The sequence below is a fragment of the Rana temporaria genome, chromosome 4, assembly GCF_905171775.1.
Source record: "Rana temporaria chromosome 4, aRanTem1.1, whole genome shotgun sequence".
Classification (NCBI taxonomy): Eukaryota; Metazoa; Chordata; class Amphibia; order Anura; family Ranidae; genus Rana; species Rana temporaria.
Window position 1 is genome coordinate 355,045,374 of NC_053492.1, and position 17,015 is coordinate 355,062,388.

Here is a 17,015-nt window from a genome sequence, read left to right on the forward strand (position 1 = left end):
TCGACCTTTAAGAGCCCGGCCGTGGGTCGCGCCGGCCCACGCACACGACTCGGTCTGAAGCTCCGTGACCGCAGGACCCGATCGCCGCCGGTGTCCCGCAATCAGTCATAGGAGCTGAAGAACGGGGAGAGGTGTGTGTAAACACACCTTCCCCGTTCTTCACAGTGGCAGTGTCATTGATCGTCTGTTCCCTGATATATGGAAAGACGATCAATGACGTCACACGTCGAGCCCCCCCCTACAGTTAGAAACACATATGAGGTCACACTTAAACCCCTACAGCGCCCCCTAGTGGTTAGCTCCTAAACTGCAATTGTCATTTTCACAGTAATCGGTGCATTTTTATAGCATTTGTTGCTGCGAAAATGACAATGGTCCCAAAAATGTGTCAGAATTGTCCGATGTGTCCGCCATAATGTCGCAGTCACGAAAAGAAAAAAAACGCTGATCGCCGCCATTAGTAGTAAAAGAAAATTATTAATAAAAATGCCATAAATCTATCCCCTATTTTGTAAACGCTATACATTTTGCACAAACCAAATCGATTAACGCTTATTGCGATTTTTTTTTTACCAAAATTAGGTAGAAGAATACGTATCGGCCTAAACCAATGTTTTTTTATATCTTTTTTGGGGATATTTATTATAGAAAAAAGTAAAACAATATTGAATTTTTTTCAAAATTGTGGCTCTAGTTTTGTTTATAGCGCAAAAAATAAAAACTACAGAGGTGATCAAATACCACCAAAAGAAAGCTCTATTTGTGGGAAAAAAGGACGCCAATTTTGTTTGGGAGCCACGTCGCACGACCACGCAATTGTCAGTTAAAGCAACGCAGTGCCGAATCGCAAAAAGAGGCATGGTCCTTAACCTGCATATTGGTCAGGGTCTTAAGTGGTTAACATGTTATCAATGCACCACAAAACACCATAGGAAGGTGTGTGTGTTGATGCTTGTAACCACAGGGTAGAAATCTGAATACGTTTTTATATAATTACTAAACATAAAGATGGCAATTCCCTTTCATTTTCTTTTCTTTAATTTTCTACTATGAGACAGATTCAAATTGCTTCAGATTGCTTGCTTTAACAAATTCCTTCCCAAAGAATGAAAGAAATTGACAACTAGCTCTAGACTTGATTGTTCATTGGCACTTGTTTGTGATTTTTTGAACTTTATAAGACATGGGCCTCCTTTTTCCATTAACCTGGAAACTTTCTAAGCCCATTTACAGATTATAAATCTGAATTGATGAGGAACAAGAGGTACTTGTAAGATGTATTATTTGATGGTTTAAATGTTATATAAGGGTTTGAATCTAAGATTTCACAAAGATAATCACGATATACAGTATATTAACTGCCTAAAGCGGAGCTTCAGTAATTTTTTTTCATCTTCCCATCTATTAAATCTTCTGTTCTTATTGTTTTAACTTTGGACTAAAAAAAAGTTTTTTCAGCCAGTAAAACCTTATACAGCCCACTTCCTGTTTCTTGTCTGGTCTTTAGCCTAAGCTTGTGACATCATGCACAGCTCGCTCTCTCACTCTCGTGAGTTTGCCAGGAAGGGGGGGGTGAGTCATAAGAGGGCCACTGAGAGATGCAGAGCTGGAGGTGTGCCTCTATGTAATTCCAAGTGAACAGGCAGCAGCTTCAGCTCCCCACAGTTAAAATGATTGAAGCCAGACTCAGTAGAGGGAGATTTCTGCAGCATATTTGGCAAATACAGAATCACAGTATATATAAAATATGAAAAGTGGTTGGAGGGAAGCTTCAGAATGGCAAAGATGTTATTACAAATTATGTAAGCAGACTGCAGTTCCTCTAAGGGCTGCCCCCCGTACATATATTATGGCCGGGCGGCCCTTAAGTGCAAAATCACATATATGTGCGTGATAGTCTTCTTCTGCTCTGGGGCGCGCGCTGCTGGAGCCCCGCTCCCGCTATGATTAACCACAGCAGAAGCCAATCAGCGGGTCCGGCGGACGCAATGTCCTTCAGGTACCAGGCAATCGTTCATAGAGAGGCAGAATGTCAGTCTGCCTATGCAAACAAGGCAGAACGCCATTCTGCCAGAGAGGAAAATGGAGATCTTGTGTTTCTGCTAAGCAGAAGCACTGATCTCCGTTTTCCTTTAGTCAAAGCATCCCACACACAGTTAGAAAGCACTCATAGGTAACCCATTTAACCCTTTGATTTCCCGATGTTAACCCCTTCCTTGCCAGTGTCATTTATACAGTGACAGCACATTTTTATTTAGCACTGATCATTGTATTGGTGTCACTGGTCCCCAAAAAGTCTCACTTAGTGTCAGATTTATCCGCCACAATGTTGCAGTCCCACTAAAAATCGCAGATATAGTAAAAATAAAAAAAAAATGTAAAAAGTCTCTAAATCTATCTCATAGTTTGAAGACGCTATACCTTTTGCACAAAAACCAATATACGCTAAATGGGATTTTTTTTACCAAAAGTATGCAGCAGAATATATATTGGCCTAAATTGATGCAGAAATTTGAATACATTTTTTTTGTATTGGATATGTTTTATAGCAGAAAGCAAAAAATCTTGTTTTTTTCAAAATTGGTCTTTTTTTGTTTATAGCACAAAAAATAAAAACCGCAGAGGTGATGAAATACCACCAAAAGAAAGCTCTATTTGTGGAAAAAAACAGACATCAGTTTTATTTGGGTACGCCGTCGCAGGACCACACAATTGTCAGTTAAAATAACGCAGTGCCGCATTGCAAAAAATGGCCAGGTCAGGAAGAGGGTAAAACCTTCCGGAGCTGAAGTGGTTCAAGTGTATTCCTTAGAACACCCGGAGCAGACATAATCCGAAGCGGCTGTGCATGGCAACCAATTGGCTTCTAGACTTCATTTTTAAAGCTCATCTGAACAAGCTGAAGCTAGGAGCCAATTAGTTAACAATTACAACTGTTCCAGATTCTGTCTGCTCCAGTTTTGATAAAGCCCCCCAATGTGTTAAAGGGTCAGCGGCCATGCTAGGGCAGTGCCGCTTCGAGATCACTGAATGTCACAAAAAAAATCTGAAAAACAGTGCTAATATTGTAACATTCCTCTCCTTCTGTCGATCATCTGACAGCTGTTCCCTCAGTATGACGCTCACTAACCAATAATTAGAAGGTGAAATAGGCTGGCCAGAGCTCCAACTTTGCAGATGAGGTTGCAATTTTTATTACTGAGTACCTTGGGTTTTAGGGGGTTCCTGTGGAGCGGTGGAAGATATATTAAAGTATGGTACATATAGGCACTGAGCAGACCTACAAGCATTTTAATATATATTTTTTTAAATTCAGCACAGGATTGCTACAAACCTGTATGTAATGAAGAAGTAAAACATTAAGGGTCCTTTCACACGTGCGGACCGTTCGTCCGTTTTTTTATACGTCCGTTTACGGACTGCAATGCTTTCCAATGGGATAGCATACGTTAGCGGATGAGCATCTGCATAAGTCCGTTAACATCCGTCTCCGTTAAGCTCCATTTTTTTGAACGGAAGAAAACCCTATTTTTCTTCCGTCAAAAAAACAGAACGGACGAAAAACGGATGTTAGCGGACGATCCGTTTAACATCCGATCCGCTAACATCCGTTTTTCATCAAAATATGTAATAAAAATAAAGTTCTAACAAAAAATAAAAAACGGATGAAAAAACGGATGAAAAAACGGATCAACTGATGATAAAAAACTGATCTAAAAAACGGTCCGCACGTGTGAAAGGACCCTTACTTTTGATCTACAATTTAAAAAAATACTAAAAAATTTAAAAGTTTTCTGTAGTTTGCATAAACAAAAAGCAAATGTGTAATCCTTTTGTTATTAGCATTAAGTTTTTGCAAACCCTAAAGGGTTATATTTGCCAGAATTAAATTAAAAGTTTATGTCTTTAGTATTAAAACATGCCTTACTTGTACAAGGTCATTTAAAAAAAAATTATTGTAATAAATTAAAAAGGGGAACCTCTCCAATGAGCTCCACATCTGTGTGGGAACGCAGCAGAGTTTCAGAAAAAAAACTCTAGTAAGAAAAACAGAATGATGAGGTCAGGATGAACTTCTCCCTAGATCGAGTTTCTCAGCTATGGAATAATCACAACTCTGAACCTGCTGAACTTCCCAAACAGAACTATGAAGGAAAGACATGCACACCTTGGAGAGGACTGAAGACTAAAGCCTGTAGGCAAGATCAGCATAACAATTTCTATTACGAACCCAAGCAAACTACAATATCATAGCAGTACCGATTTACCAATTTAACTGTCACTGAATAAAAAGACCGGGTGGGACAATCGTCTTGAAAAAGTTTCTGCACTTTTTTTTTTATACTTGATAGAATTTTAAAAGTGCGGAAACCTTTTGAAGAACCGTTGTATATAACATTCTGATGCTCCATGGCCTCCAAAGAGGTTGTCATGAAATTAGATGCATAATTTATCCGCCCTAGAAACGCCTGTAGGAGCTTCTTGGATTTTGGCCTTCTCTGTGAGGCTAGGCTGTGAAAGTCTCACACATGTCCTAGCCCCATACTCATGAGGGGTACCAGAATGTGTTTTGGGTGTGATTCTCTAAGTATGCCTATGCTGTGTTATAAATATCCTATTGACAACTTTGTGTAAAAAGTGGTGCTCCAGGGCCTACAAAAATGTGTTAGGTAGTTAGGAAATTAGATGAGTATTTTATGCTCCTTGAAAGCCCAAAGGTGCTCCTTGGATTTTGGGTGTAAATGGAAATGGAGGCGAGATGTCAGCGTGCAGCTCCTGCCTCCACGCGTTTCATGCAAATGCACGTTTTCAGGGGATGCTAGATGTCAAGACATGCATTCACATGAAATGTGTTGCGGCAGGAGCTATATGCTGATGTCTTGTCACCGCTTCAATGCTTGGAATTGGCGCCGGTGGCTCCCTTTGTAAGTGCACGGTTTTATTTGTCATGACAATCGTTTTACTGGCATTTGGATGAAGCCTTTCACTTTTTTTATGTAGAGTCTATACTTTTAAATAAATATACTACACTATATGTGGTCTCTGCTTGTGGCTCCATGTGGTGAGTGCTTTTCCCCCCAAACAGTATCAAGTAAACCTTCTGTTCCCAGTGGTGAGAAGCGGTTCTGTGTCTCCTTAGAGAGAATAGAGCTGGTTTATCACGTGTGAAGGATCCTATTGACACAAAAGTGCATGTTGCTGCTTTTCTCTGGCAGTTTTAATGTCGGTGAGTGCATTTCAGTTCTGTTGCTCGTGCTTTTTTTTCTCATTATTATTTAAAAAATTATAATTTTTTAATATTGTAAATGGTTTTTGCACATTATGAATGCTGTGTTGATAGCACATGCTTTAAGTTTGCAATAGTCTATATTTGGAGGCGCTGCATTATTTTCTTTGTTTGGGTATTGTATATTTACCTATTGCAAGCTGCCCATTTTTTTTCTGCACGGTTTTATGTTTTCGTAAATATAGGTATGCCTATGCTGTGTGTGAGAATTTATTTAAAATGTAAAAAGTTAAAATTAGAACTTTTGTTTCTTAAATTTTCCAAAAAATTGTGACAAAAAAAAAAAATTCCAACTTAAAAAAAATTCACCATTTCTCTTAATACCTTGGGTCACTTTGGGGTATTTGTACTGTCCTGGCATTTTAGGGACTCATGAAATGAGATAGTCAGTACGTCAGTATATAATCAGTCTTTTTTAACCAGGGTTCCCAGAGGGTGCCTTTAGGTGTCTTCAGGAGTAAAAATTGTATACAAGCTAGTGGGTGGATGAAGCCTGTCTATTCGTTACACAAAGCCACAGGTTTTTTTATTGTGCACCATCACAACCTTCCAGGCCCAGTGTCCGAACAACCAATTAAATCATCAGGTGAATAAGGATGTTGGGCATTGATGCAGAAGAGAAACATTGAAATACTAGTCAGTACCAGTGTGCAAAGATGTATTTGTAAGAATAATTTCCTCGAACATTGGGAGTCCTACATGTGTGGTTGTTGCTGCCTTATATAAAACTATTTATTTTGTTTTTAAAACTTTAGAAAGGGGTGCCTCGAGATTGTGTGGAATTTTAAAAGGGTGTCTTGACTGAACACCGATATATATATTATAGTTTGTAGACTAACTTTCACACAGACTAAATAATATATACTGATTTGGGTTATTTTTACCAAAGAAATATAGTAGAATACATTTTTGCCTAAATTTATAAAAGTGGATTTTTTTGCTAAATTTTATAACAAACACTAAGAAAAACATAGGTTCCCCCCCCCCCCCTCAAACTTTTTGGTAATTATTTTTTTTGCTTATAGAACAAAAAAAACTGCGCTTATTAAATGGTACCAAAAGAAAGCTTGATCTGTCATTTTTCATTTGGGTACAGTCTTGTAAGACTGAGTGAGAGCACTGAAAGCCAACAATTGACCTTGGCAGAAAGGGGGTTAAAGTTTCCAGTATTGAAATGGTATTCAAGAACATTAAAGTGGTTGTAAAGCCACAAGGTTTTTTACCTTGATGCAAACTATGCATGAAGGTTAAAAAACTTGTGTGCAGCCCCAACCCCAGCATTGTCCACGAGAGCCTTGCCTCTCCAGGGACTCGCACTCCTGATTGGCTTTTGGCAGCAGCGGGTCAATCACATCCAGTGAGCCAAAAAGGAGACACAGGGAGTAGGGCCGAGATGCAGCTCCATGTGTGAATGGACACACAAAGCTGTGTGGAGCGGTGGAGGCACCCGGCAGGAGTCATGGGTGTCGTCGGGGGGATGCAAGAAGAGAGCGATTATGGGTTGCTTGGTGCAAAACCAGAGCAGGCTAGTATGACATATTTGTTATAAAATAAAAAAATAATTTAATATCGCTTTAACTAAAAGATCCAAATCTTCAAAAGTCTAACTAAGGTCCCTTTCACACTTATACAACTTGCCCCACGATTTGTGATGGAAAAGTAGCAGGACAAGTGGTTACCCTTGATTTCCAATGACAGCCATTCATATTAGTACGACTTCAAAGTAGTCCCTGCACTACTTTGGTCTGATTTTGTTGCCAATTACACAGGCATTGCCTGAAATTGCAGCAAAATCACGGCCACGAAATACGGCAAAATCACAGTCGCAAAATCACGGTGAAGTCGCAGTAGTGTGAAAGGGGCATTTGTTTCTATATAAATGAAAAGTGGTTACCACACTTTGCAAACTAAAAACTTTTTTTTTTTCACCATTTCAACATGAAAATAAAATGGGCAAAGTAGGACATTACATAGTGTTATCTATAAATGTATGAGAGGCATGCTGGGAATAAGAAAAGCATGTTGGGACAATACCTATGTTATTGATCATAAGATACAAGCTGAAGAATGTGCATGTACCAGTTATATGAACATTTTTCCCAGTGAGCAACTGTTATTTTAGATACGTATAGATAATGTAAGAAGTGGGTTTCTTAATGCAAGATAGAAATCGGATCACAAATATGCTGATTTAGGAATGTATTTACGAGAGTTTCACTAATACAGTGTAACATTTTTAACTGCAAAAAACAGTATGCGACAGTAGCTTTTGTTCTACCCTTGTGACTTGTAGGGCCAGGAATAGCTCCTTGATGCAGTCATCTGTTATCCAAGCCCTGCATTATGCTGATCAGTACAACCTAAACCTACTGAACCAGCAAACACTAGAAAATCAAGTCAGATCTTACCATGAAATCTTCTAGAAGCTAAAATATGTATAGTACAGTGTAAGACAGGGGTAAGCAACCTGCAGCCCTCCAGCTGTTGCAGAACTACAAGTCCCATCATGCCTCTTGGAATAATTGCAACTGCCAGCCTATTTTTCTGCAACCGAGGTACATTAATGGTATATTGGTACATAGGTGAGCTGGATTTTAGAAAAAAAAATAAAAAAGGGTGAACTTGGCCTTTAAAAGGGGGCTTCCAGATTTGGATAGGCCTCCACAACCACTGGCCAGGGTTGTGAAGAAGAGGCCCTTGGCCCCATCATTAGGGGGACAAGATGCTTTGGAGGGGGATCCCCCCCTGCCCCCCGTGTTGAGGGCATGTGGCCTGGTATAGTTCAGGAGGGGAAGCTCGCTCTTCCCACCCCTTCCCTGGCCTTCCAGGCTGCAAGCTCGGATAAGAGGGGTCTGGTATGGATTTTGGGGGACCCCACACCATTTAAAAAAATTGGCATAGGGGGTTCCCCTCAAAATCTATACCACACCCAAAGGGCCTGTTATGGATTTGGGGGGGGGGCTCCATGCCATTTTTCCTACAATTTATTTTATTGCTGGCACCTGATAACTCATCCCTTGTTAAGGATGCAGCGTCTGGCTTCCCGGTCCACTCCTGAACAACCAGCTATTTACTGGTTGTTGAGAATGCAGGCGGCCTCCGATTCAAAAAAAGAAAAACTTTGCTAAATGCTGGGCAATGGCGTTAAGCAGAGTTTGGTAGCGTTTAGAAGCGGTTAACATTTTTTTGTGCCACTAAATACTCTCCTGACAGAAAACGCGGATAAAAGCCTATGTGTGTATGAACACATAGGACAGGGATATGCAATTAGTGGACCTCAAGATGTTGCAGAACCACAAGTCCCATGAGGCATAGTAAGACTGACAGCCACAAGCATGACACCCAGAGGCAGAGACATGATGGGACTTGTAGTTTTGCAACAGCTGGAAGTCCGCTAATTGCATATCCTTGACATAGAACATGCAGGGGAGTTTAGACCGATTCCCAAAACAGCAACTGTGCATGAGGCCTTAGGATCTTACAATAGGAAGACATCAGTTTGTTGCATTATGTCATACCAGAAATTTCAGGTCACAGTTTTGCGTGTGGATACAGACAAGATCCATCTTAGTTATACCACATTTAGAAAAAGCAATTCGTCCACATTTTCCGAATAGTACAGTAAAACCACATTAATCTTGCCTAAGGTTTCATTCATACGGCTGTAAACAAAACGCATATACAAGTGTTTTTTAAATTATGGATCTGAATGCAGCTGCCCTATTTTCAAAGGAGCCATTCACACAGGTGCATAAACATGAGCTGCTTTCAGATACATAACACAGAACCCAAAACTCTGCATCTAAGAACACAGGGCCAAATCCACAGCCAGCGGCGCAAAATAAGTTTTTTAAAACTTATGTCATTTAAGTTACGGCGCCCTAAGTTGGTGTCGTAAGTGCCGTATCCACAGCGCATTTGCGCACAAAATTGCGCCAGCCGTAACCTAAATTCGGAGGCGTATGGCGGGGTTATGGCAAGTGGGAAGGAAGTGGGCGTGCTTCATTGTAATGAGCCGTGACCCCATGCAAATGAAGGTCCGGCCGTACTGCGCATGCGCGCAGGAATCTGCTGCTCACTGCGCATGTGCAGAACTTTGCTGGGCGCAATCAGTGAGATAGGTAAAAGGCCAAGTGTACTTAGTTTGAGGATCGCCCTGTGCTTAACTAGCCCCAGTCAAACACACTTCATTTGCAAAAGTATTTCCCTGTGTTCCCTTCCATGAGCAATTTGCTTCTGCTCTTAGTTTGTCAGTGTTTGTTGGTAAGTTGTGTGTGATAGAGAAGTGTTGGAGGAGTAGTAGATAGTAGTTGTTGTTTGTTTGTGATAAGTGTATTTTTTGTTTGATTGTTTCTGCTAAGTTTATATTTTTTTTTTTCTGCTTGAATTTTGTGTTTGGTTTTTGTGTGTTTGTATTTGACTTTGTAGTAGCTGTCTGCTTGTGTGTGTATTTTTGTGTATTTGTTTGGTGTGTATTTTTGTGTGTTTGTCCTGTTTGTTTTCTTGTTGCTGTGTGGTGTTTGTGATGGCTCCCAAACGCAGGAAGCTGAATTTTTCCCATGTTGAAAAGCAAATCCTTGCCAGGTATATCATCCAATATGGAAGATATTTACATGGGCCTGATAGCCGGAACACCTCCCCGTCCCAAAGGAAGAGGATCTATGCCAAAATTACAGATCACATAAATGCGGCGGGGGGAGGGGAGACGAGGACCCCCGCTGGCATTAAGAAAAAGATCAATGATCTGAGGAGCGTGGTCCGCAATAAGGTGGCCAAGCTCACTGCGCATAGGAGGGGCACTGGAGGAGGGGGACCATGCCCCATCCGGCTGACTGAGGAGGAATGGGCAGTGGCCCGGTGTTTCGAGCCAGAGCAGGTGGTGGGCCTGCCTGGTTATCAGTCTGATGTTCCTGTGAGGCCAGGTAAGGTTTTTTTTTTCTATTTGGTGATTAGCATGTGTGGGTGGGGGAAGGGAACATGTGCCAAGTGTGTGGATCCTCAAACCTGTGATTGTTTGGTGTCTTCCACAGATGACCAGGAGATTGCTGGGCCATCAGGCCAGGCTGCTGCACCACCCCAAAGACAGAAGGCTGCTGAGGAGTCCCCAGGGGAGGGGAGTGGCCAAACCTCCCCTCACGAGGAGGCTGAGGGGGAGGAGGGGGAGGAGGAAGAAGATCTCCAGATTGGCCGGGAAATCATTATTGCCACTGATCTCATGACATTTGACGATACCCTTGAGGCTCCCCTTGAGGCTCCCCCAGAGGCTACCCCAGATGCTGGCACCAGTCAGGCCACCATCAGGGGTAGCCCCTCCCACTCCTCCCACAACATGCCGCAACCCACAAGGGTCACTCTATCCCCTCCTCCCTGGCCACAAGCCTCAGGGGCAGGCAGGATGGCGACCCAGGAGACCAGGGGGGGGGTCTGAGCATATGCCCGCCAGTCTGCTGAGGGACAATGCCCAGCAGACCCGCAGTCTGGGTGACATCAAAAAAACTATGGCCAAGATGGAGCACAGCCTGGATGTAATGAGGGAGTCACTCAGTGATGTGGCCACCAATTCATTGGGTGTCATCACCTGTTTGTGGTCCCTGCATACCGCCACAACAGGCGTGGCCCAGAAGGTGACTGCCCTCACCCGGGCTGTGCAGGACAACACCCGGGCTGTGCAGGACAACACCCGGGCTGGCCAGGCCAATACGGCTGCCATCACTGTCTGCCTGAACAGGATAGCAGTGGCCTTGGAGGGCAGGCCAGCCGGAGGTCAGACACCAGGGGAGGCTCCTCCCTCCCCTGCCCCCCCCCCATGAAGATACTCCATCCCCTGCCCCCCCCATTAGATACTCCCTCCCCTGCCCCCCCCGTGAAGATCCTCCAGGTGCCCGTGGCCGTGCCCCTGCCCGTGGGCAGCCCAGACGGAGCACTCGCCGCCGGACTTAAATAGCAGGGGTACTTTTTTTTTTTGGTTTTATAATTTTGTTTATTATACTGTACTTATGATTTGGTTTATGTGTGTGAATGATGTGTGAATGTGGGGGGGGGGGGGCATTCCTGACAAAATAAGGGTGTCACCCTCAGTTTTGGTGGAGAAGGGATCCCCAGGACCAGGGAGAAGTGATCCTAGGTTCCTGAATGGTGTATGAATGCACAGTGACATAATTGGAGCCGTGGCGTGGCGTTACTGCTCCCAAGTACCAAAGGGGGGGGGGGGGGGGGGTACTTGGATCTAATCCAATTCGATGTGCATGTGATGTGTCTGTGCTAGGGACCACAGTGGTGTGCATTCATGCATTCTCATTGTGACATAAATCATGTGCGTTTCCAGAGACAAAAACATTCTCAATGTGTCATTATTCATGTGCGTTTACTGTGCAAAGCAACATTCTCATTGTGACATAATTCATGTGTGTTTGCAGTGAAAACAAATATTATCATTGTGACATGATTTATGGCCATTTACTGTGAAAAGATGCCTTCTGCGAGGCGTCTCCTGGCTACTGTGCCCTCAGTAGACCGGGTAGAGTTGGCTAGGGGGGGATTGCCTGGGTGGGGGGTCAGGTCAGCACGTAAGTTAATCTCCAGTCCCCTTCTCATTGCAAAGTTGTGAAGAATACAACAAGCCCCTATTATTTGACACACAGAGTCTGGGGAATACAACAGTGTACCCCCAGTCTTGTCCAGGCATCTGAAGCGGGACTTCAGCAGCCCAAATGTGCGCTCCACCACTGCCCGGGTGCGAATATGAGCCTCGTTGTAGCGTTGCTCTCCTGGGGTTTGGGGGTTCCTGAAGGGGGTCATCATGTGAGGTCCCAGGGCATATCCAGAGTCACCTGGAAGGGAAAAGACAGGAGGATATTAGTCATGCATGTGCCCCTTGTGATGTCTGCATCATGGGGGGGGACAGTCATACCTGACACCCATGTCACTCATCAACCAGCCAGCTGTCTCCATACACGTTCAGCTCCAATTCACATGATATGTTGGTCTGCCTGAAGATATAGCTGTCATGGCACGAACCCGGAAATTTGGCACAGACATGCCAGATGAGGCCATGGGCATCTACGATTACCTGCACATTTATGGAATGCCAGTTTTTGCGATTCCTGAACAGGTGCTCTGTATCATGGGGGGGCTGTAGTGACACATGGGTACAGCCAATGGCCCCGATGGTCCGTGGGAATCGGGCAATCTGATAAAAGTCGGCCATGCTCTTCATTCGCTGGTCCTCCTGGGTGGGCTTTTCAAATTGACTGCCCATGCATCTCAGTATTGCAGGGACAACCTGGTGCACACACCTGCTCATCAAGGACTGTACCATCCCAGCCAGACCTCCACATGTTCTTTGGAAAAACCCAGTGGCAAGAAAATGCAGGGTGGCCATAACTTTGATGTGAGGTGGCAGGGCATGAGATCGTTGGGTTGGGGTGTTCAGATCATCCTGCAGGATCCTGGTTAATTCCAGGATGGCTTCCTGGTTAAATCTGAAGTTGCCAAAGACCTCAGACGCAGTCATGCCAAAGAGATCTTGGCGTGGGCGGTATACCCTCTCCTGTGCCCTCCTCCTCCTCCTCTGTGCCCTCCTCCTTCTCTGCGCCTGTAAAGTTGCGAGTGCAGTTATAATCATGGATGGGCCGGGCATTTTGGCAGTCAGAATGAAGTCCAGCAAAGAAGTGTTGTCAGCTCTTCCTCAATGGTGTTGCTTCAGCAGACCTTTACAGGGCTGGTGTAAAATTAGGGCTGCTTTTATAAAGTCTAATTTTGCTCCAGAAAACTAACAGGTGCGTACAGGGCGTAATCTACGGCGCACAGGGCGTAATCTACGGCGCACACACTTAATTTTGAGGATCGCCCTATCTCCCTCATTTGCATCTTTGCCTATCAAATAAAGCGGCGTGACTAGCGTAATTTGCGTCAGAGGATGCCCCGGAGTAATTATTTTAGGTAGGACGGAAAAAACGGATTTTTCGTTTTGAGGATCGGGCGCAAAGATACGCGCGGAGTAAAATTAGAAATCTCGAGTTAAGTCGGCGCATCTGCTTTGTGGATTTGGCCCACATATTTTACTCATTTACGTGTATAGGCATTTGCATAAATTAAGTCTAAACAAAGGGGAGGGGGGGGGAGAAGCATCATAAAAACAATATGCATACGCGTCTTTATGCATTCAAATGTGTCTATATGCAAGTATTTTAATTAGTGTTGTCCCGATACCACTTTTTTAGGACTGAGTACTAGTACCGATACTTTTTTTCAAGTACTCGCCGATACCGAATACCGATACTTTTTTTTAAATGTGTCCCCAAATACAGCCATGTCCCCCCACAAATGCAGCCATGTCCCCCCACAAATGCAGCCATGTCCCCCCCCCATATCCAGCCATTGTCTCCCCTTGTCTCCCCCCATATGCAGCCATTGTCTCCCCCCATATCCAGCCATGTCTCCTTACCTGCATCCCGCTGCCAGCCCGACTGGTTAATACGCGCGGGGAACATTACAGCTTTGAATAGCTGTAATGATTCGCTCCGCGCTGCGTATAGACACTCCCCCTTGCTCCGGATTGGACAGTTCACCCGAGCAAGGGGGAGTGTCTATACGCGTCGGGGCAAATGAATGCTGTAATGTTCCCCGCCCGTATTAACTAAGCGGGGATGCGGCGTAGCGGCGGGATGCGTCGGCGGCGGGGGGGAAGAGTATTCTATTTTGGTATCGGAGGTATTTGCGGGAGTACGAGTACTCCCGCAAATAAAGAGATTTTTAATACAGCTTACCTGTAAAATCTTTTTCTTGGAGTACATCACGGGACACAGAGCGGCATTCATTACTATATGGGTTATATGGAGTACCTTCAGGTGTAGACACTGGCAATCTCAAACAGGAAATGCCCCTCCCTATATAACCCCCTCCCATAGGAGGAGTACCTCAGTTTTGTAGCAAGCAGTATGCCTCCCAAAATGGTCCTCAAAAAAGAGGGGTGGGAGCTCTGTGTCCCGTGATGTACTCCAAGAAAAAGATTTTACAGGTAAGCTGTATTAAAAATCTCTTTTTCTTTATCGTACATCACGGGACACAGAGCGGCATTCATTACTATATGGGATGTCCCAAAGCAATGCTTACAATGAGGGGAGGGAGAACATCTCCAAGACAAAAGGATTTAATTTAGAGATATACTCAAATCATAATAAATCCAACTTAGTTGAGAAAAATAATCTTACATTTTTAAATTTAAACTCAAACAAGAGGAGCCCCCGGATCCGAGGGTCTCAAACTGCAGCAGCACTGCCTGCCCGAAGGCAGTATCAGTATTCCTTCTTACGTCCAACTTGTAGAATTTTGTAAACGTGTGGACAGAAGACCAGGTTGCCGCCTTGCAAACTTGAGCCATAGAGATCTGGTGGTGTGCTGCCCAGGATGCGCCCATGGCTCTAGTAGAATGAGCCTTTAATGATACTGGAGGAGGCAACCCTTTCAAGCCGTAGGCCTGAGTGATTAATTGCTTAATCCACCTAGAAATGGTGGACTTTGCAGCTGCCTGCCCCTTCTTGGGCCCATCCGGTAGAATGAACAGCACATCTGTTTTCCGGATCTTCTTTGTAGCTTTAAGATAGGCCTTCATGGCCCTGACAATATCCAAGGTATGCAGCAACCCTTCCTTTCTGGAAGTAGGTTTAGGGAAGAAGGATGGTAATACCAAATCCTGGTTCAAATGAAAACTGGATATGACCTTCGGTAGGAAGGAAGGATGAGGGCGGAGAACGACCCTGTCCTTATAAAAAACAAGATATGGTTCCTTACAGGATAAGGCTGCCAGCTCCGAAACTCTTCTTGCGGAAACTATGGCAACCAAAAATACTAACTTCCTTGTCAGTAGAACCAAAGGAATATCAGCCAACGGCTCAAACGGTTGTTTCTGTAAACTTGACAGAACAACATTTAAATCCCACGGACAAAGCGGGGATTTAACTGGAGGTCTAATACGTAAGACCCCTTGAAGGAAGGTCTTAACCAGCGAGTGGGTGGCCAGCGGCCGCTGAAACCACACTGACAGAGCAGAAATCTGTCCTTTGATTGTGCTTAATGCCAATCCTTTATCCACTCCTAGCTGGAGAAAACTTAATACTCTATCGATGGTAAATTTGCGAGAAAGCCATCGCTTGGACTCACACCAGCCTACATAGGCCTTCCAGACCCTGTAATAAATCACCCTAGAGACCGGTTTCCTGGCTCTGATTAGGGTAGAGATTACTTTCTGAGACAGACCTCTACCCCTGAGAATCAGGGATTCAGCTTCCGGCCGTCAAATTTAGATGCCGTAAGGCAGGGTGGAGGATCGGACCTTGCGATAGCAGGTCTGGCCGTAGAGGAAGAGTCCACGGGTCTCCCACTACCATCCTTAAGATTAGTGAGTACCATGCCCTTCTGGGCCATGCTGGAGCTACCAGGATGACTGGTATGTGCTCCACCCGGATCCTGCGCAGCAGGCGGGGTAGTAACTGGAGCGGGGAAAACGCATAAAGAAGTTTGAACTGATGCCAAGGGCAAACCAACGCATCGGTTCCGCAGGCCATCGGATCCCTTGAGCGGGATATGAACCTGTCTAGTTTCTTGTTGAGTCTCGATGCCATGATATCCACGTCCGGCACTCCCCATCTTTGGCAGAGTGCTTGAAAGACTTGTGGATGCAGAGACCATTCCCCCGGCCATAGAGTCTGGCGGCTTAAGAAGTCCGCCTGAAAGTTGTCCACTCCTGTAATGAATATTGCCGATATGCAGGCACATGAGCCTCTGCCCATAGGAGAATCAAGCTCACCTCTCTCTGAGCGGCTTGACTGCTGGTTCCCCCTTTGTGATTTATGTATGCCACGGCCGTGGCATTGTCTGATTGAATTCTCACCGGGAACCCCTGCAATTTTGACGTCCAAGCCCTGAGGGCTAGTCGAGCAGCTCTGAGCTCCAAGATGTTTTTTTTTTTTTTTTTTTACACGTCAGACTCTGCTCACATAAAGCCGAGAGACTAGCTCACGGTTCGCCCGCCCTTAGCGTCTCTCTTGCGGCTTTGCATCATTCGTGTTTTTTTTTTTTTAAACATTACAGGTTTAACATTTTTAAATATTTAAGTTAATCTTTTCCCGCTTAACAGGTCTCACAGCCTTCCTTGCTAACGTAACATAGTTAATCCCCCCCCCTTTTTTTTTTTTTCCCCCCCACCCATCTCTTCCCTTCCCCCCCCTCCTCCCCCCCCCAGATCTGTGTGCCATGCAATCTTCTTTATGGTTTCTCAGCTATCTGCTTCTATTATTCCCTGGACGAACTTTTCTGAGGATTTAAACACTTTCCATTTTTCCCAAACCACCCTGTATTTGTCCACTTCTCCTATCTCTCTGCAGGCAAGGTATTCCATCTCTTCTATATATTCCACCCTTTCTATCCACTCTTTAATTGATGGCCTCTTTGGGTGTAGCCATTTTTTGGGGATCAGAGCCTTAGCTGCATTTAACAACACTGGGACCAGAGTTATTCCATATTGTTTTTTTGTTTTTTCAGTTCCGTGAAACAAACAGGGCAGCGGGCTACATAGAATCGTCTCCCCTGTTATTTCTACAATATATTTCAGAATTTCTTTCCAATATTCTTGTATTCTCGGGCAGTCCCACCATATATGAAGCGTTGTTCCTTTTTGTTTACAGTTTCTCCAGCATAACTCAGAATTACTTGGGTAAATCTTACTCAT

General features: G+C 44.3%; 1 protein-coding gene across 1 annotated transcript in view; it reads right to left on the bottom strand.

The window, feature by feature from the left end:
* Positions 1-17,015, bottom strand: part of MTHFD1L (methylenetetrahydrofolate dehydrogenase (NADP+ dependent) 1 like) — a 337,567-nt gene that overhangs the window by 102,041 nt on the left and 218,511 nt on the right. The window lies entirely within an intron of this gene.